General features: G+C 43.5%; 1 long non-coding RNA gene across 1 annotated transcript; it reads right to left on the bottom strand.

Moving 5' to 3' along the window:
* Positions 1–467: 467 nt before the first annotated feature.
* LOC120500214 lies at positions 468–13,933 on the bottom strand. Its single transcript, XR_005627048.1, has 3 exons — positions 13,867–13,933; positions 1,119–1,211; positions 468–659 (listed from the first exon to the last, which is right to left on the bottom strand). It is a non-coding gene; the product is annotated as an uncharacterized LOC120500214 (long non-coding RNA).
* Between the last annotated feature and the right edge of the window lie 6,478 nt (positions 13,934–20,411).

Consider the following 20,411-nt stretch of genomic DNA (forward strand, 5'->3'; position numbering starts at 1 on the left):
AAGGTCACCAAAACTGGGATTCTGGAGAAGACATGGGCATGGGGCAAAGTTGGCAAGGTGATGTGACAGGGCGCTGAGCAGGACCTCACCCTGGCATTCCCCAAGCCCTTACCCATGCACTCAGCCCCTGCTTTGTCGAGGTGGGATGCTGGAGGAAGGTTTGGTGTTGTACCTGGGGGCTTAGTGGTGGCATAGTGAGAGGTGACAGGGCCCACTGTGGGGGCACACCAGCGCTGTGGCATTATCCCTGGGTACCTTGCAGTGCAGGGCCTCCTTGCAGCACAGCACTGTTGTCTCTCACCCCTCCTCAAGCTGCCCTCACTGTTAGTGAGCTGAGCATCAGATCAACCACCAGGCTGGAGAAGCAGGCTAACACCTCACTGTAGAATTCAAGGATGCAGCCTCGCTGCCTCCACATAAATATCATCAGAGCTGTGGTTATGTTATTTAATAATGCTCAAAATAATTGCCGTTACAACAAGTACAACTGTGGGGAAAAGAGCTCTCCTGCATTTCCTTGCCTCTGGCATCTCCTAATCAATTGTCAACCTACAACCTGCCCCTTAACCTTCTTCTTCAACTGCAGCAAACTCATGATACACCAGCCTTATTTCTCTGAGCCCCTCATCTTCCTCTGCTCCAGGAGGGGCTGTCATATCCTAAAATAGGAAAAAAAATTAAAACAATCTGGTTAGTTCACAAATTTGCCATTGACCTCACACCTGTGAAGGAAGGTGCAGAAGATAAGCAATAGCTTGGTGTACAAAAGGTGAGTACAGAAGAACAGCAGAGGCAAGCTGAAATATAATCAAAAAGGCCAAGCATAAAATAAGTTTGTAAGTAGCAGGATAATCAAAGGGAACAAGAAATCATTCTGCAAATTCATTAGTAGCTCTGTAAATTCATTAGTAGCAAGAGGAAGACTAAGCAAAATATTGGATCTCTGCTCAACAGGGAGTGAAAATTATTGACAGAGGATAATATTAGAGAAACTAATAACAGTGATAAAGCAGTAAAATCTTGGCATAGAATAAGAAAAGTGTATGGGAGAGGTAGTGTTATTGAGTTAGGTGCATTCAGATTTATTTGGCATAACGAGTTTCCTTGAAGGTGCTTACAAATTTGGCTACAGCAGTCTCAGAGTCAGTAGTGGCTGTCTTCCAGAACCTGTTGAGATGTAGTGGAGTACAGGAAAATCACAGGCATTGCTCCTACAGAAGTGAAGGAAAGGGTGATGGGTAATTATACACCAATCAGCTTAATTCCCTTTCTCATTAAAATTCTGAAAAAATTACCTAGTTATCTCTAAATATCAAAGGCTAAAATGAGGCAATTGTTTTCAGTGTGAATTTGTCAAGGATCAGTCCCTTTCAGTCACTCTAATTTCTTGCCTGTAGCAAGGCAACAGGTCTTATGGATAAAGAACGAACAGAAGAGGTTGAGTATTTTTACTTCTATAGACTGTTTAGGCTCCATTTCAAAAGCTATCCTTGTGAGTAAACTAGGGAAATATAAATTAGCAGTAACTAACGTTAGATAGATGAAAAATTAGTGGAAAAACTGTGCTCAGCAAATAGTCCTCAATGGTTTACTATCAAAATAAAGGCTGTAGTGAGAATAGCTTCATGAAGATCTGTTCTGAATCTGGTTCTGCTCGCTGGATGAATTAACAACATGGATAACAAAAGAGGGAGTGGCCACATCAGGAAGACACAGACCTGGAAGGCACTTTAAGTACACTGAAGGACAGACTTAGCATTCAAAATCATCTTAGCAATTTCAGAAAGTAGTTGAAAAAACGTAGATGCAAATCAGTAAGAAACCATGCAAAGAATCTCAGTGATGCAGAAAGAATGAAATGCATAAACGGGGTTGGAAAACAACTTGCTATGCAGCAATTCTTCCAAAAAAGCAGTAGGGGTTAGAAGGGATTACAAGCACTGTCACAAACAGTACAGTGTTGCAAATAAATCAAACCTCCTACTGTAAAGAATGGATAAGACTACAACTGTCAAGACCACTGGAGATTTCCTTATATTCAGAATTGGTGAGAGTTTTGTTGGTGTATTGAGCCCAGTTTTGGAATTGCCTTTCTAAATGGACTGATTGGAGAGTGCCTAATGGAGGGCAATAAGAATAATCACAGATCTGACACACGTCCTGCAAAGAAAAACCTGAAAGAAGTGTTGCTGTGTAACTTGAAGAGGGAAGACAGAGAGAGGGTAAAAGAAAATCCCCATGAAAGCAGTATAGGAAGAAGGAAAAAAGCTGCCCTCTGTGCCCATGGCACAGGAAATTGTAGCAGGATAGGTCTGTGTTAGACACTAGGAGCAAAACAGACTGCAAGGGAGACACTGGAAGAAATTACTTAGATGCTTGTCCCTCTGTCAGGAATGAGATGGGTATAACTGGTCATGGCACAGGGTAGAAGGGACAAAGAGACAGCTTCTCTGGGTTCCCACTAGTCCTAGTTTTCTAGCAATCCATCTCCTGATTTGACATCCACCATCTAACCCTCAGCAGTGTTTGAGATGCAAGCACACAGAGAGCGATGAGGCATAAGGAAGTGACACAGGTTCACTGAACACATCACTCTCTCTTCACCCACACCCCACTGTATCCTTACTAACCAGGAATGATGACAGGATGGAGACCTGAAAAATGATGGAAACCCGAGAGCTGACCGAACTCTGGAGATGGACAAAGAACTGGCCCTTACCATCTTCTGGGGTGTGGCTAAAGGAAAAGGGCAGGGTGTACCACCCAGATCACTGCCGTGTGAGCCCATGATTGATTGAGCATTGCTGTGAGAGTCAGAAGAGTGGTGTGAGCATCTGCTTCCCTGTCACCACCAGATAACCAACGTGACTGCTGGTCCCACTCCTCTCTGCTAGGAAAACTATATCAAGTGGTGCCTTGAAGACTTAAAATAAACTGTCTATATACCTTAATAGAAATATCTATTTCTGCAGCATTTCCTTTGGGAAATCTAGCAAGGTTGTAAATGTATGAGGTTGGCATGAGTATCCACCACAAGTAATGGAATTTCAAGTAAAGACTGGAAAATTTTCCTTTACCCTTTCTCTCTATTCCCAGCTATTTTCAATCTGTATCACTGTCGTTCATCACCTTCTTTCCTTGGACCCATGGAATAGAAATAAAGGACCATTTAGGTTGGAAAAGACCTTTAATATCATTTAATCCAACCATTTACCCAGCACTGAACCATGCCCCTAAAACCCACATCTACATGTCTTAAAAATATTTCCAGGGGTATACTCAACCACTTCCCTGGGCATCCTGTTCCAGTGCTTGGCAACCCTTTCTGCGAAGAAATTGTTTCTAATATTCAGTCTAAACCTCCCCTGGCACAACTTGGGACCATTTCCCTTTGTCCTATTCCTTGTTACTTGGTAGAAGAGACTGAACATCACCTGGCTACAACCTCCTTTCAGGTAGCTGTAGAGAAATAAGTTTCCTCCTGAGCCCCTTTTGCCCCGGGCTAAACAACCCCAGTTCCCTCAGGCACTCCTCACTGGACTTGTGCTCCAGACCCTTCACCAGCTCTGTTGCCCTTCTCTGGATATGCCCCAGCACCTCAATGTCCTTCTTGAAGTGAGGAGCCCAGAACTGAATACAAGATCCAAGGTGAGACCTCACCAGTGCCAAAACAGGGGACAATCACTGCCCTGGTCCTGCTGGACACGCTGTTTCTGACGCAAGCCAGGATGTTTGTATCATACACTTGTATCACACTTGGTGCTCCACACACCCTTGTCTGTCTGAGGAGCACAAACCTTTTCATTTGAGATGAGGGACAGACCATGAGAGGATAATGGTCCCTTAGCCAGATGGGCCTTGGACTTATATCCACTATATCTGGGATTAAAGGTGGACACATTCTCAGGATCCATCTTTGAGTCAATACAGCAGCTCACTGTTGTATTCTAGATGTTGTGCTGATTCTCAGGTTGCATTGTCTGCCAAGGCAGGATATTAGCTCTGGTCTTCAAAGCTCTCTCAGAGTCAATTATGTCTGAGTCTGCATTTTCATCACAGCCCACCTGCTCATTTGGAAAAACGCAGTGGCCTTAGTCCATGATGAAGCAAGGGAAACTGGAGATGAAATGGAGATAAATGTCAATGAGGTTTGGCTACTGAATAAGATTGAGCACCACAGTGCTCCCTTTCTCATGAAGCTTTTTCACCGCAACAGAAAAGAGGGGTTAATGTCAAAGGAAATACAACACCCCAGACTGGATATGTTTAGGACATATCGCAGTGCTCCCTTTCTCATGAAGCTTTTTCACCGTAACAGAAAAGAGGGGTTAATGTTATAAAATATTATTAAAACAAGCAAGCAAATGCAACAGTCCCTTCTTAACTGACTATATAACCAATTACCAAACTGGTTTAATAGTCCTTAGGAAAACTGGTTTAAAACCATAAGACATATAGCAGCCCCCAATATGCTCAAGGGAAGGCAGCATCAGAAAAGACACAGAGTATGCAGCAGATTGCAGGAAAACACGTCAAAGAGGTTGGGATGGGACATAGTACATTATGTAGGAGTTTCCTGCCTCCACTGGGATTTATATGAGCCAAGCAGGAGGATGCAAGGAGTCAGCAGCATTGCACAGCTCCTGTGTCTTGCAGTGGTGGCTACAACCAGCAAGAGGGCAAATGTGTGAGAGTGAAAACATCTAATTTATTAAATGTTCCCCATCACAGGGCTCCCATAGTCCTACCAGTTACTCTGGGGAAATGGCTACACTTTAACATCATCCTTTCCCTCTGAATGCTCACCTTTATCCTGTGCATAGGTGACCTGTGATCTGCCTTCCACTTAGTGACCAGTACTCCTCTTCCTGCTGCTAGCCCAAATCTTAATCCTTCTCATCAGATTCTGCACCTTTCAGGTACAGAAAGCTGAGGGATTCCTATTCCTCTCTCTTCACTTATCACTTTAGTCAGACACATCTCTGCATGGCTCACACACCAAAACCACAAGTTCCCAGGCATTTTCTTTCCTCTTTTCTACACTCTGTTCCATTTATCAGTATTACCTTAAAAAAAAACAAAATTGCAAAACTGCACAGAAAATTTGAGTTTTAATATTGGAGAAATACAACATTAATAGACTGCTCCATAATGTCATGTTTGTGAATGTGGAGTTGTCTCAATCCTTTTTAGAGCTTTGTCATATTGCAAATGTACACTGTGAGAATATCAAACTATTATACCCAGCTGTTTTCACTGTCCTACTGTCTGTCTCTGAGGCACATTTTTTGGGTCTGCAACTTTTCCCTTTAAACAGGTTGCTGAATTGACTCCCACCTATGTGCTCCAGGCTGCAGCACTCTGGTTTTCTTCTGCTCATGGGCATAAATTCTTCCAACTCAGTATCCTGCAAATGGCATTAATACACACCTCGGTCACCTTTCTTTGTTGGTTATAAAGACTTGAAGAAGGGCTGATTTAAACCCTCCTTGATGAGAACTTTTGTCCCAATCTTATGGTTGCAGTCAGTCATATGGCTGCATTCTCATTATCACTGATAACTCCTATCTGAAAAATTCACAATAATTCTTCCAGTGGCAATTTCACATTTTGCTAATTAGACCCTCAGGAATTGATCTGAAAAGGCAATTTTTTAATCAACAAAAAAACCCCTGCAGAGCTGAACAAAGCCCAGTGCATCTCTGACACTGGGCAAGAAGGTCACTTGAACCAGTTTAGTTTCATTTGCATTCTGTTCTTAGCAATTTGACCTGAATTTACTTTGACATACAAATCTTGTGAGTAGTCTTCCCACACACTGAATGCATCTTTGGTGTTCCCTTCCTCCAACAGTTCCATAATACTTCAATGTATTCAATATGCACAGCAAAATTCCTCCGGTTATGATAGAGTGATGGAAATTAGATTTTTGCTGTAGCAATTGAGTTTAGCATTCTTTCCTCCTTTGGAAGATAAATTTATCTGTCATACTTCTTTCTTCAGCACCTAGGTCTGTGGCATCCAAATGTTGTAGAAAAGTAATACAACCACAGCCCAGAACAAGAACTTAATTTTGATCTTCACCTGTTGAGGCAGAGGAATATGCAGTTGTGCTGTTCCACTACAGCAAAGGCAGAGCAATACCTCTCCTCCCTCATAGTGGGATCCATCTTGCTTAACTTTAGATGCCCACACCTGAGCTAGTCCTGGGTCACTTCTCTAGTCAGTATCTATATCATCAATAAAGTCAATGGAGATGCAATTCCCCTAAGCCAGTTTATTTTACCTGTATTAAGGTAAGATAAACCATGTCCCAGGCTCTACTGAGCCTGCTGATCAGAGTCCTCTGGCTACAATGGGAGTATGCCCAAAGTAGACTCCCTACCCTGCAGGTATTCCTGCTGGACCTGATGTATCCCACTGCCACATTTTGTTTTCTGTCCGGACAGTATTGGATTCCATTTCTGCATTTGCTCATTCTGACAGTGCCCATATAGGTGACAAAAAGCCAGAATCTTGGGGCTGTTCTTTCACATTGCTGCTGCCACAATGCTTTAGTCCAGTTCCTCTGTGGTCCTTGGTTACTGCCTTTGATTGCGCAAGACTCTTTGAACAGTCTACCTACATAAGTTTTTCCTGATTCCAAAATTCAGAGTTTGGGACAAGCAATGAAAGATTAGACCATGTCTATCAAAGAGCAGGGAGGCATTTCTGAGGAGTAAGAAATAGGCTCCAGGGTTCCAGTCAGGCCTGCACAAGGTGCTAGGCTTGGCAGCTAGCTGGTGTTCTGAGTTGAAGTGGCTCCTTCACTGCTGCCTCCACCCTATGGTCAGGTCAGTGCAGCTCTGGGGTATCACCCTGTAAATCATTAAGAGATCTGGGTTAGAAACAACCTCTCCCTGGGAGGCAAAGGGCACCTCCAGCTGCTGGTCCGGCCACTGTTTCCAGCCTTCGCAGAAATGATGTTCAATACAGGTTGGTCCCTCAGGTAAAGTGAGATAGGTCAGGCTTGATGGCCTCTTGTATGTGTGTTAATATCCAACACACAATACCCAAATATTCTCAGCATCCCCCTCACACCTGAGTCCTCCCAGGGAGCAAGGGCAGCTTTTGGAGAGTCCTCATTAGGTCACCGGCCCTGGGAGCTGAGATCTCCCCTCCCCCACCTTGGTACACAACTGTTCCTCATTTACATAAATTATCTCTATTCAATTATCTGTCCAGATGTCCGAATTGTGCCACCAATGATCTGTGAATGAATTAAAAATGGAATATAATTTAATAATAACTGATTAGAAGGAGATTAGTTGTTATATAAAAAGCAAAAACCAAGAGATAGCTAGTTGCCCTTAATCCGAGCCAATCCACAGTAATTATAGAAATACAGTCTCGCTTGCTCTCCTTCCCATTTCTCTTCTTCTCCCCCCACATTTTCTCTCTTTCTCCTTTTCCCTTTTCCCTCTGTCCTTTCTTTTCTCTCTCTCTCCCCCCTCTTTCTTTTTTGTTTCTTGGTCTCCATCCCTCCTGTGCCTTCTCTCCACTTTCTCCTCCTGATTATAACTACCTACGTCAACAGTCAAAGCCCCTCCGGCTGCTGAGACACCCGTGTAGCTGGGGATGTCCTGGCAGATCCGACCAGCAATAGCTTTCAGCTGCATTAACATCCTCTCTTTCAAGCCATGTTAATGATGGTGTCTTTATACTCTCACTTTTCTGTTAAACGTATCTGGAATCACTGCTTTTTTCCCTAGATTCATAAGGCAGGCTCTTTAAAAGGTTTCCCTCTTCTTGTCTTTTGGAGTCATGCAGAACAATTTCTACACTGTCCTGGATGTTTTAAAGTCATATGCAACACAGAGGTTCTGCTCCTCCTCTTGCACCAGGAAGAACCAGCAGCAAGTCCCTGAGCCCCTGTGGTGTCTCTTCTGCAAAAGAGCACCCAGACTTTTGCAGGAAACTTGCCATGGATTTTCTTTCAGTGATATTTTCTCCTCCTCCAGTCATACAGCCAAAATACCCTGACCAGGCTGAGAAAGTGCCACACTTAGTACAGGAGGCAGAAAAAATTGGAGAGAAAAATACAGCACCTTGTTATCAGAATGCTCCATGGGGGTCCCCCGCCCTGTCTAACAGAGCTCACTCCCTCCCTCCTGCTGCCCCCACCTGTGTCAGCTGGGACTTCTGGTGCAAACCTCCACCACTCACTGTGATCTGCAATGGCACGAAGCTGAATAACTAAAAACTAATAATAGTTTATTTGTATTCCTCTTGTAAATTAGAACAGGAAAAAAATCATTTGCTGATGTTTGTGGACAATTTATTTCAGGTAATTTCATAACATGATTTGGAAACTATCAGCCAGAAACAGCCTAAGTGAAATTTCCCCACTAGTTCAACATGGGGCTTGTCAGACACGGACAGTGATGATTAGGGATATTGCTTGCAGACACACACTTAGAAGAAAAATGAAGCTGAAACAGATATATTCACTGTCACAGACTCACCTCCCTGTACTAAGATACCAGGTATTTAAAATCTCCAATGTCTTGGCTTGCTATGTGAATGCAGCCTTTCTGAATTAAAAGCTCTGCTTTCCCTTCATACATGACCCTTAAGAGCAGTGCTCACAGCAGCACTTTTTGCCTTTTCTAGGCACTAAGCCACCTGCAGTTGGTTTCCTCTACCAAGGTGGAGCAGAAATCAGAGAAACTGAAGGTCTAAGGCCCAGAGAGCAAACCTACATGATGTAATACTACACAGATCATTTTGATGAGCTCACTAATGATGCTGTGATGGTAGTTGGAAGTTATTTTAACCTTTAATGCACCTTCTATTTCTTTAAAAGAGAAGGATATTTGTAGACATAAAGGATGTAGTTAAAGCTATATGTAGTTAAAGCTTCACCAAGAAGCAGCAAAATAAATTTTGAGAATGTTAGCATCAAAAACCCCCAACCATTTCAAAAGCAGTAGAAATTAATTACTACAAAATGTGTAAAGTTTTGAATACCCAGTCATTCAGCCCCTTTCATTAGCACAAATGAAAATGTGAAGGTTTACTTTGTCATTCCATTAATATGCAGTTTGGGTAAATTCTCTTGGTTTTTTCTGTGGAAATACCAGCCTGACCTTCAAAAATATTTATGACGGTTTATTCTGGTAAGCTAGTTTGTGTAAGTGCTGGAAGCACACAGGATTTTTCCCCTGTTTAGTTGGTAACTCCAGAATGGACCACCAGTTCCAAAGGAAGATGATCAAGAGCTAGTTAAGGTAACATGTCTCATTTACAGGTCACTGCAACTAAAATTCTTCATTAACTGTAATTTCTGTGTTGCAAATGTTACAAGGCTGCCTTACATATCACTATATTTGTGCTTTTCATGAAGACTTCTAAGAATTAAGAGTACAAGAAAATTTCAACTTTTATTAAAAAGCACTGCTGGTGCAAAAGGTTTGACACCAATTGGAACCATTTTACTGCAGAAAAAACTAAAAGAAGTTTAATACATTATTTAAAACCTTCTACAATTTTGAACCTAATATATTTAATTTTTATGGACTTAATTCAAAAACTTTGGACTCTTGGGCTTTTGCAGTGAGCATTTTTATATTTTGATAATTAAAATGTTATCGCTCTGTGACTAGAAGATGTGTTCAGCAGACTTTGAAGGATATTATTTACATATGATTTGGCTTTGATAGTCTTATTTTTTTGAGTAACATTTTACTCACAAGTAGTTCAATTGGCTTCTATGAGTATTATTCAATATGATAATGTGAGGAGAGGTAGAAAATCTGTCCCCAAGGTTAGTGTAAGACAAGCTATAGTTACTGAAGGTAGATTAATGATTTCTGGTTTGAAAAAAGTGTTTTGTTCTGTTTTATACATCCATCACTAAAGCCCACATGAAAACATTTTGCATTTTGGTATTTCTGTTGCAGAGGTTCAAAGTTAAAGGAATTACTGAAATGTTTATTTATTGTTAATTTTCCCAGGTTTAGAGTTATGTTAGAGGATGTGTCAACTGTAATCATCAAACCCTTAACACATGTTACCTTTTTATTCTCCCTCTTTTTGCATTGTTTCTATCAGGGTTTTGGCATTGGTTTTCTTGTGTTCATAATCCTCTAAATCAGCCTTAGTTTGAAGTTGTTTTTCTTGATTGTTTTGGGGATCTTCAGGAAAAGGATGTTAATTTAAAACAAATCAAAGAACAAATTGCAATGTTTAGTTTCATTTTTTAGTCCAGGTTTTGTTAGAAGTCTGAAAACAAAGGGCAGTGCCATGGCATGAGTGGAGGGACCAAGAGCACTGCAGTCCAGTCCTCCCATAACTTCATCAGATGACAGAGGGTTTTAGCACACCAAAGCCAAGTGACTTCTGCAGACCACCCCACGTGCAGGACTTTCTCCAGGTGATGCTCCTGCATGTCACCCACGAGGAGCAGTGGCACCACCCTGTGCCAATGGCTTTGCCCAGTCTCATCCCTGGGCACCAAGCACCACTTTCTTTCCAGGGCCTGTAAACACCTTAGTTCAGTTCTGAGTGCTTCCTTATCCCTTTAACCCGTTCCATCTAACAAACATGCATGGCTCATCTCCCTGGGCTCCACCTCTGCCTCACAAACCAAACCCCTGGCAGCTGGCCCCGAGCCAGCTTTGCCTGTGCTGTGCCACACAAGAGCAGCAGCAATGACAGAGGCTTCTCTCATCCCAGACTGTCAAAATGCTCTTTAAAGTCATCTAAGTTCAACTGTAAAGTGTCTGTGGAGTGAGACTGTGGCATTTTCAAGAATCCACGCTGATCTGAAGGTGGCCTGCTCAGCTCCACACAAGGATGAAGGCAGAGATGTGTTGCTAAACAGAGACTATTTTGCAACAGAACAGGACAAGTCTTCCAACAAAATGGGATGCACATTGGAAGGTATGTGAAGATGCAAGACTAGAAAGAGGCCCAGGAGTGTTCATAAACAATGGACCTATCCTGAGCAACCCAAAGTCGGGATACACATGAGATATCCCAGCTGCTAATACAGACTCCAAGGAAACAAAGGGCACCCTGGGCTCGTTTTGCCTCCTCTGTCCTTTGGTTCACCAGGAGGGAAGTGAAGGGACGGTGGGACTCCAGTGGTTCAGATCCAAGTGGTGTAAGTGACACCTGCTGGCACCTGCCTGGGCAGCCAGAGCACAGCCTCCTCCTTGCTGCAGGAGCAGGGATGGCACGGGCCACACTGAGCCTCCACAGAGCCCCAGCTCCATCGAGTCATAGAATATACCCTGAGCTGGAAGGGACCAACAGGGATCACCACAGTCCAGCTCCTGGCTTGGGAACGTTACCTGGTTAGATCCAACTAGGGCTGCCCAGATAGGGAAAACTTCTGACTCCATCCCTTCACCCTGATCCCCCATTACTGCATTCAGCGGAGGCTCCACGGATTTGTTTTAGACATTTCATGGCCCCAAGTGCCCTGCAGGTTATTAATTCATTGGGGTACACTGGGAGGCACTAAAAACTGTTGTTGCTGAAGACTGGGCACCTCCACTGTAGATGTTTGGGGTGATTTCTTTGGCTCAGCTCTTCTCTGGAGTGAGGACCCATTAGCAGCTGGAAGGTGTTGGAAGTGGGGGCTTGAACCACATCATCTTCCAATCCTGTTTCAGCTGCAAGGACACCAGGCTGAGCCTCCTGTGACCCCTGTGCAACTGAGGCAACCGGGACCTTTGCATCCAGAGAGCAACCTCGATCCAAAAACCACCCTGAATGGGGACAGACCCATTAGTCACCAAGTCTGACCTGAGCCAAGACTGCAAAGTTTGTCTGTGCTGGAGCAGGTATTTTAGAAGGTCTAAGTGGGAAAGACCATTCCTCAGGTAAACAGTTTTAATGCTGGAATATTAGATATGGCTGTAAGTCAGGTTCTCTCATGCTGTGGGAAATTCCAGCATTTTAAAGTATTTGTCTCCATGGAGAATTAATGTAATTTTAAAATGACAGCAAACAATATATACTGCAGTATACAGACACTGTGATTGACAGTGGAGATAGTGATTCCTAGTTTGTATTTTAAAACTGGTTTTGCAACTGATTCTTTTTTTAACTAGTCTTACAGATCATCAGGAACAGCTGACAGCAAACAATATATACTGCAGTGTACAGACACTGTGATTGACAGTGGAGATAGTGATTCCTAGTTTGTATTTTAAAATCATTACGGTCATCTAAATTTCATGGCACATGAAATATTTCACACTTTTGGCAGCATGAAGATTCTCTGCTATGTTATAACAAAAGGATTTTCCATTAATTTAGTACTCAGTACTATGTAGCAAATGTACTTAACAGTTTGAAAATTAAAATTAAAATAGATTTAAACGATTTTTCATGCTATAATGTGATAGTAGTAGAATAATATAAAATGAAAATGCATAAATTAAGATCAGAAAATACATTTCAGAACAATTTTGTAAAACAAACTGTTTCAAAATATACTGCTCTAAAGATTTCTGTAAGCGAATAGATATTTTTCTGTCAAAAGCCCAAACACTTCCATCCAAAGAAGTTTTTTTTCAACAAGAAGCTGTTTTAAAAATGTCTTGTCTACTCTACTAATTACCTTCACTGTGACAAAATCAGGCCTTATATTAATACCTATATTTAATTAAATTAATTATGAATTAGTTAGCTTTACCTTCTAGTGCTAAATCCTGTTATGCCTTTGTTAATAAATTAAAGAACCTTCCATCCTCTGAAAGTGTCTCTCCTAACTCATAGGTTGTTTATGAAGTTCTCATCTGAATAATTTCCAGTTCTTTGGTGTTTTTTATTGAAAATGTAGACACCAGAAGTGGACACAGTTTGAGTCTGTTATGATCTTGAGATGCCAAGACCACCCTCATTCTGCTAGGTAACGTTTCTTGCTGAGAGATGCAGAAATGGCATAGCTCTGATAGAGCAGATTACACCAAACATCCATGCTTAGTTTTTGTTATCTGTCACACCTCCTCCATCCTCCTCAGAGCCACTGCTTCCCATGACAGCAGCCTGTGACCTTCATTTTCTGTTCTGAGATATATAGGCTTGCATTTGGCTATATTAAAATCACATATTGTTCAAATGAGCGGAGCCTGCCAAGCGATCCAGATTGCTCAGTATAACTGACCTACTCCCATCATTATTTATCACTCCACCAATTTTTATGTCAAGTTGAAATCATTACCTGCATTGATTTTGTATTTTCTTCTGAGTCACCACAAAGATATTGCATGGTATGGACCAAGAACTGATCTCTAGACAACACACCTTCAAAATTTCTCTGGCAGTGGATGATTCCCCAGTGAATTTGTCAGAACCACTAATTAGTCAGCTTTTAATTCATTTAACACGTGTAATTCCGTTTCCACCTCAAGCTAATTTTTCACCAAGGAAGTGACGGAGTGCCAAGCGAGGTGCTGGCGCGGCACCCAACCGCGCTGTGCCCGCGGCTGCCCCCGCAGCGCTCTCCTCCCTCCCGCCAAGGCACTGTCCAAATGAGGTTCCCCAGGGAGCGCCCCTCCCCGGGATCGCTGGGGGTGGATCGGGCGCTGCGCACCCCCGGCAGCGGCGGCGGCGCGGCCCGGGAGCCGCGGGTCCCCGCGCTGCGAGCGCTGCGCGGCCGGCGGCGGAGCTGCCGCCGGTAATTAGCGGCATTAGCGGAAGGAAAGTTGCCTGCTCTGATCTCCCGTCCCGAGGCCACAAGGTCCCCGGGCGTCCCCATCCCTCCCCAGCCCTTCCCTTTCCTTTCCGCACTGCTCTATCGCAGGCCGGCGCGGCCGCCCCCTTCTCCCCTTCCCTCCCCGCCAGCCGGGGGAGGCTCCCGCTTGTATTTACCAGCAAATGATTAATTGTTGCTCGGCGCTGGCTGCTAATGCTGCTAATCCGGGCGGCTGCGTGTTCGGCCGCCCGCCCGGTGCCAGGCCCCGCGGGCGGAGGGCGCAGCGCCGCGGCGGGCGGGGGCCGGGCTGCGCCCCCGCCTGTAATTACTGCCCAGACAAATCTCTGCCAACCCAGGAGCGGGGAAATCTCTGCCCATATTGCAAGGGGCTCCGGCCCCCACCCGCGGAATAATTTTGAGACTCAAATCCCAGCAAAGACCTGCTACAAATTGCTGCAAATTAAGCTGATTTTGCCCCGAATGAGGGATTTTCTGCTGCAGATCAGCCCTTCCCGGAGCTGATGAGGTGGGGATTAGAGAAGGGACTGAAATCAAAGGGACAGGATGGTGCGGGAGGGGGGAGCCCGAGAGGGGAGCCCAGCAGTGAAAGTCCTGGAGCATTAACACTTATTGATTTCTACTTTGCTGACATTTTATTCTATTACCAAGTTTACGATTAGCCTAAACTAGGATCCGTGACAGCCAGGGCAGGGTGCGGAGCCCCGAGGGATGAGGGGCTCTCACTTCTTGGGTTTGCACCCCACCAGCCCTGCAAGCATCTGCTCTGAGCAAATGCCACCTTCCAGGGCTGCCTGGCTCCTGGCACTGGAAGGGTTCTGATGTGAACTGAGTTTGCGACCCTGGGCAGGCTGCATTCTTTTTGCTCACCACGAAGATGCTGGTGATTTTGAGGAGAGGGAGTTTTCTCCAAATTCTATATCCTTATCAACCCCCAAATCTTTCCTATTACCTGTGGTGGGAATAGTCAGCTCACCCCCTTTTCAACATCCGTCTGTCCATCTCTCCATCCCTTCTTCTCTCCCTCTGCCTTCCCTCTGGATCCTCATTTCCATCTGTTTAAACAGCAACAGCAATGTCTGTTGCAGGTATTTCAAATTGCACCATTAAAGATTTTATGTTGTGGATGTTAAAATTAAAAAGATATATGTGCAAATAGTCACTATGAATTTAATCAACTTGATTTAATACTAATAGGAAACAGCAAATGGAATTTATGACTCAAAAAGAAGTGAATTTTTTAAATAAATACAAGTACTTTGTGAAAAACAGGAAAAAAAATCCCAATCTGAAGAGTTTATTAGAGTCTAATCCCCCAACAACTGAAACCGGGGCTGCCCACCCAATAATCCTGGCTGCCATTAAAATATTAAAGATAAATCTAATCGTCTCTTTATCCAAAATAAGCGACTTTTATGTGGAGAGAAAATGTCTAACCCTTTGGGAAGAGAATTACTCCTAATGCATCAAATGGAATTCAGTCAGGATGGCAAAACTAGGTTTAAAAGCAAATGAGATGGTAATAGAGATAAAGGCCAGTATAACAAATTAAAAATACTCATTTACACGAATTAAAATCACTCCTGAAAGCGTTCTGAGTAAGGAGGCCACTGGATGGTCTTGGCCCTTCTTGGTTTGCATGGGTTTAATGTGGCCTCTCAGGACACGAGGGAAGGCAGGATGTGGTGCTGAGTGTCTGTGGGGAAGAAGATCTGTTCCTGACCGTTCCTGACCCCACCTCTCTGAGGCAGTTTTTCCCCATATCCTACAGTGGCCCCAAACCCATGCACAGAAGAAGTTTTTTGTCCGTGGGAACACTGTTGAGGATGAAAGTCCCCAGGAAGCTCACCCAGATGGGGCAAAATCACCTCTGGGACCTGGAAAATGATCTTGCTCCATGCCAGGAGGAGCTGCACCTGAGTGGTGTGTAAGAACAGAACCCCGTGCAGAGGTCTGGGAGCTGGGAACTTCCTCTCCTTTCCTGCCACCTGAGAAGCTTAAAAGGAGTGGGAAAAGGCAGAGAGGAAACCTGTGGGCACTGCTGCCTTCCCAAGCCCTGTGCCTGGACAGACCCAGCATCCCAGCCACAGTGCCCCTGCCCTTCCCACAGCTTCACACCCTGAACATGGGAAACATCTTCCAGGCACAACCTGCTTTCTGGACCTGCAGGAGGGTCAGACTCCCATGGCAAGGACATGGATGTGGGCAAGGGCAGCACCACAGCTGCTGATGGGTGCTGGGGTGGGGGCTGCTGCAGCATCCTGCCTCCACACACATCCCCATGGGCACTGAAGAAGGTCTTAGCTGGTTCCACTACCTTGTTAAATCACTTTGAGATTGCCTGTGTGCCCCACTTTTGAAAACCCAAACCAATGTGAGGGTGCACTGGAGGAAAAATCCCACTGGAATGCTTCTTCCAAAACCCAGCCCAGGACACACTCACAGGCAAGGTGCCATTTGCAATGGGGAAATATAGCCTTGCTTATAGGCAAGCACGTGTGCCAAAACCGGGAAGACACCGAGATCCCTCACAACCAACTTCATGAAAGGCATCTGGTAAATCAATAGAACACACCTTTACCTGCTCAGACATCTCCTTCCATGCATGAAATGCAAACGTGGTGCCAAAGAGAGAAAGTGAAACAATGAAATTGGAAATGTCCTCACTGGCAATATGTGGCATGAGTAAGAACAGTTCTTTATAACATCAGAGTTTCAGGTTGCTTAGATTCCCTAGCATCATTTTGGGTTCACTTTGCAGTTTTAAGATTATTGATGCAATTTTATAGGGAAATTTTTTTTTGCTGTAGTTAATGATTAGGATTTGGAAAGCAAGAGTGCTTTCTTTGGGGAAAAAGCCGCTTGTCTTCCCAAATACTCAAACCAATCATGTGAGATGTGTGTAACCTGTCCTTAAACCTATGCAGTGAAGTTTCTCCAAGATAGGCATCCTATCCTAATGCCTGCCCTAAAGAGGATCAGCATCCTGTCCTGACACCTTCCTAACTGTTAAGGAGTTTCTCCTACTGCCTTGCTACAGACAGAGCCATCTGCTGTAGTGCTTCTGGTCTATCTGCTATGCTCAGTAGATATAGTGGACAATTTTGGAAGACCACCACTGCTACATTTTTTAGAATGTATTTGAAGACTTGTTGGCATCTCACTTCAGTCATCTTCTCTGTAGACCAAAGAAATGTATGCTTTCTAGATGTCTCATGGCTTTTCTGCTGTCCCTCACCAATCAGCCCAGATCTGTCCTGAAGCTCAGGATGCAGAGCAGGCAGAGCAGAGTGCAACCCGGGCCATGGACTGGCTAGAAAGCTGCTCTAGATACTTCATCTTGTATATTGTCCCCAGAACAGGTACTCACCCATGGAGAGAAGTTGAATCTAGTAATATTTTCCTATATATTTATTTTCCTTAAAGATTCCATACCTTGTAATAAAACTAGATCTCCCTGGGATTTGCCCCCTGACACAAACACATACTTTTCTTTAAAAAAGGCAGAGTATTTTATTATCTGATGATGGAAAGAACATGAAATTGATTCCCAAATTTCCTCTTTCTCACAAACTAAGAAAAGGGAACACCTAATATAGTTAAATGAAAATGCATCAGACAAACCCCTTTGATACAACGTATAATTAACCTGAAGTATTCATGTGCCAAAGCATTATTTAGAAGTGAGCAGGACATCCTCAGCCAAAAATTATACTATAATTAATTATTATAATTAAATGGTAATGAGGTGGCCAGCATTCATGGTGAATCAAGTAAATCTTTATATACATTTATGGCAGCTTCATTTAGGATGTCCCAGTCAAACATTGTTACTTTCTTATGCCACACTTTAGCTGACTTTAAAATGATATCTGCTGAACAGATTTTAGTCCACACAGTCCATGTCTTCCTGCTGTGTTACTTTCTAACAAATCAACATGGAACTCTTTAAACTGGTTGAACAAAAATAAGTTCAGTTGCTCCAGGAGAATTAAATCATGTCTACATATGGCTCTAGCTTGCTATAAAAATAATTTATAGTAAGCTTCTTTAAAATGGAGATATAAACATTTATCCATTGAATAATATTCTCTTCTGTTTCAGGAGTTGGAAAAGAGTGGCAATAAACCTCTGGAGCTGCCCCATCCAGCAGTGCCCAGAGAGAGGAAGTGAACCAGATGTGATGGGACTCTGACATGCAGCACCCACTCCGGACTGGCCCAAAGGGTTACATTCTTCTCCTCTGATTTCCAGGCAACTGGAAGTTACTGATATATTCAGCTAACAGAAAGCCTTGATATCCATCCCTTAACTGCTCAGCAGCCCCATGCAGAAAAGGTTTTGTTTAACCCCTTGTCATAAGCAGAGCAGAGCCAGCCAACACCTCAAGCTGAAGGTGCCAGAGGACAGGTATCCTGAGTGGCTCTGACCTTGCTACAGGAAAGTGCAGGACAGAGGAACTGCCTGTGGTGCAGCATGGCTGAGTCCTAGCAGCTGGATGTTCCACGTGGCATGAATGGAGGTGCTCAGCCACAGAGAAAATACAAGAAATATGGATGCATCTGTGTCAGGAGAGAAAGAGAGGTATAATGGGAAAAAAAGGAAAATGTCAGAAGTGCTAAGCAAAGTGAAATCTGAGCTCTGTTAAATGTCAGTGACCAAGGTCCTGCTGTCTTCAGCAGGATGAAGATTTTACCCAGGGGTTGAGAGGTGCAGCTCAAAACTACCAGGATGATTCAGAGAGGTCTGCTCAGGGCTGCAGTAACTCAGCCAGCAGCTGCCAGCTGGGAGCATTTGGCCATGGGCATGACAGGTGCCATAATCTCCTGTCATCATGTACTTTGTATCTTTGATTATTTAGAGATCGATAGACTGACATGTAAAGAAAAATATATGTTCAATAGGACACTTGACATCAGAAGCTTCTTATATGGGAAGGCTTTTCTATAGAGAGAACATCCCTATCAGACACTATGAGCTCCATGGAATTCAAGATTTTAGGGCCTGAAGGGAACATTACAACCTTCTAGCCTGAACTTTGAGATAAAATAGACTACAAAACCAAATAATTTCTGCATCAGGCCAATATCTTCTGGATGAGTTATAGATCATCTCTTACAAACTTCCAGCCTTGGTTTGAAGACTTTATATGATCGACAGAATTTAAAACATCTGTAGGTAGATAGCTCTGGTCAGTCTTCGTGTCTCAGCCGTTCTGATTAATACAGCAAGTGTCTCTTCTTGTAATATTAGCATTATCATGTCTTATATCCATCTACAGTGCAACATATGGTGGAAGGATAATGTAAAAATGTCCAGTGATTGTGACTTCAGTGGATCACCAGTGCTCCCCAAAGTTTAAGAACATAGCTAAAATAAAAACATATTAGGAAAGACTTTTATTGAAAGTATTTTTACATATGTAAGTTTTGAAAGGAGACAGGTAGGAGCTGCATGCACTTGCACTGCAGAGGAGACCAGGATAACTGATGGGAAGAACCCAAAAGCCATTGTAGAGGAGATGGAAGAGCCCAGGGAGAGCAGGTCTGACCTATCTGTTTGAATCATCAGAGATCACACAATGTTTTGGGTCAAAAAGGACCTTAAATATCATGTAGTTCTAACCCCTCTGCCATGAGTAGGGATGTCACCCACTAGATCAGGTTGCTTTAAGCCCCATCCAGCCTGGCCTTGGACACTTCCAAGGGTGGGGCATCCACAACTTTTCTGAGCGACCTGTTCAGTGCCTCACTACTCCCTGAGTAAAGAATTTCTTCCTAACATCTTACCTAAATCTCTCCTTATTCCATTTAAAACTGTTCCCCCTTGTCCTCTCCCTGTCCACCCATGTAAAAAGTTGCCCTCCATATTTTTTAAGGCACTTTTGTCCACTGGGATCTGTCTAGACAAGGACAGCTTTGAACCCAGTGCTGGCAGAGACAACAAAGAGCGCGCTTCTGTAATAGAAATGGAGAAGTAACACTTCTTTAGAGACTAAGGGGTTAACAACAAACATTGCTCCTACTGGGATTCAAGTTTTCCAGGACACAGAAGGCTGAAGTAAAGCTAAAACTGAGGAAAGAACCAAGTCAGCCCAATACGTGTGCCTGGGTGAAGGATAGATTTGCAAACAAATGGGAGAAGTGGAAAAGTTCAGCCCCAAGGATAAGACAGATGAACTATGGAAAAGGAAAAAGGATGAGCTGGATCAGAAAAATGTGAGAGAATTCAAGGTTTGTAATGTTTCTCTCCCCAGGAAACCATCTGAGTCATGTAGCTGAGGAAAGCTTACATAAAGCCAGAATTTTTTCTGGTGAAGACAGGGTAAAAATATTGCCAGAAATTAGTTAGAGAGGTATTGAGTAATACAAGTAAATGCTGATATATAAGAAACTTCAGTATACATGAGCAAAGCCCCTATGTCTGTACCTTTATATCCTGACAGTGGTCAGAGCATTAACTTTGTATGAATTATTTCTAATCACCCGTCAAGGAGGCTAAAAATGATAAAGGTGACACATGCTGTAGAGTGGACCTCAGGCTGATAAACTCTGTTGGGCTTGTCAAATTGGCCTTTGTGTATAGCTTGAGCTGGAGCACCCAAATGACCCACACCCTGTCCTTGGGCAGGGATGCAGAGCTGGGTCTGAAGGAAAAGGAGAAATTGTGGTGCACAAAGAGCTGTCAGAACATGGGCTCAAGT

Source organism: Passer montanus, unplaced genomic scaffold (genome assembly GCF_014805655.1).
Source record: "Passer montanus isolate IOZ18808 unplaced genomic scaffold, ASM1480565v1 scaffold18, whole genome shotgun sequence".
In the NCBI taxonomy this organism is placed as follows: domain Eukaryota; kingdom Metazoa; phylum Chordata; class Aves; order Passeriformes; family Passeridae; genus Passer; species Passer montanus.